This window comes from Adiantum capillus-veneris, chromosome 24 (assembly GCF_014529385.1).
Source record: "Adiantum capillus-veneris isolate H3 chromosome 24, ASM1452938v2, whole genome shotgun sequence".
NCBI lineage: Eukaryota > Viridiplantae > Streptophyta > Polypodiopsida > Polypodiales > Pteridaceae > Adiantum > Adiantum capillus-veneris.
Genome location: NC_140954.1, coordinates 41709873 through 41711724, shown reverse-complemented (window position 1 = coordinate 41711724; position 1852 = coordinate 41709873).

The window sequence follows — 1852 nt, the reverse complement described above, 5'->3', positions numbered from 1 at the left end:
GAGCAACATGTTTAGGTGTGGTAAAGTAATATATTCACATGCAAATGCACCAATACCTTCTTTACCTTGTCTGTGGTTTGGTGCACTTGGGTTTGAAGGAATACACCAGGGGTGCCATTTTATTATGCTAAGCTTGAGCAAATGGGTGCTTCAATACCTCAGCATGAAGATCCCTCCCACCCCCAACACCCACACACACACAGTGGGTAATTCTATACAGAAGTAGTGGTTTTACATTGAAACCAGCACGCAGGAGATGTAAATGCTGAGCAATTTGGGCGAGTGCTGTTTACCTTATCACATGGGCAGAACATTGGATTGACATGTTCCATTGGAAGGAAGATAGCAGAAAATGGAAACCTTGCTTCCTATGTAATAGCCTAACTAACAAATTCCATTCAAGGTGTTTTACCTTGCTGCTCAAATCTACTCTTTTTTGGTCCATGTGCCTTCCTTTGGAATCGATTTGACTCCAGGAAATGTGCCATGCATCAGTGTGATTTGAGTGGCAGCACATACTTTCTTGGGCCCGGACAGGTCTATATTCTGAAGCAAAGGCAGAAAACCTACTCTTTTCTCTTTGCCTTTTGTTGGGGCAGAAGCTGAATTATTATTCTCTATAAATCTGGTTCGGATTGAATTAATTCTTGTCTTTAATAATTATTCATACAAGGCTACATGATACATGATGATTCATTGTTTTTTCAAAAAAGGCTAGCTAGTGAAAGTTACCTTCTCATCATTATGTTATTACAATGGACAAATGCAACATCCTCTCACATCAGACATATTCGGACCAATGAAGATGTTGCAAAAAATTGAAACTCATCAACAAATTCAATGACCAATGAAGACAATCAGCCCATCAACAACCAATCAAAACATTCCCTTGCCTCCACGGACACCTTTCAACAGTGTTCGAGGACGTGCACTAGAATCAGAAGGGGGGGATGTTAACTGAGTCAACGTCAGTTAACAGAAGCTGCTAAAGACCAAAGACGTACGAATGCACATCGAAGATCAAAGCAAAGAAGTAGTTGTACCATTGCACTGGCTACTCAAAAGGAAAAGGCCAATTGCCACAATCAGCGATTCCAACCTACTACATTAGTATTTTGGCTTCATGTGGACATCAATGCATGATGCCAGCATAGCTCATTGGAGGCGTATTTTAAATGGAGGGTTGGGCATGGCCAATTTTCCAAGGGCCATGCACTTGGGGAACCACCCCATGTGATTTGAGGGCTTGAAAGTATTGATGGTGGTCTTGGAGGGTTGGGCATGGCCAATTTTCCAAGGGCCATGCACTTGGGGAACCACCCCATGTGATTTGAGGGCTTGAAAGTATTGATGGTGGTCTTGCACACAACCTCCTTGGCTCACAAAGCAATTTGTGCTTCAATATCTAAATTCACACAATTATTCATTCAGGGCACAACCTAATGGGTCTGAGATAGGCTCACAACGCTAAAATTTGTGTGTGTGTGTGTGTGTGTGTGTGTGTGTGTGTGTGAGAGAGAGAGAGAGAGAGAGAGAGAGAGAGAGAGAGAGAATAAGAAGAGGAAACATAATAACCTTTCCATCACCAAGTGTGGTAAGATTGGTTATTCCGTTTCTCTTTAGAGTAGCAAGTCTTGAGTTTAAAAACTAGCTGATTTAGATCTACGAGTGCTCTTAGGAATACTCCTACGACAATAAATATTCCCCTTATGGATGGGTGGGTGGGTTGTAAGAAGAGAAAAACCAAGTAACCTTTCTATTACCCACCAATTGTGGTATATTGGTTATTCCATTTCCCTCTTTAAGTAAAAGTTCTTTAGTTCAAGACTTCTCCAATCGATCTATGAGGCCT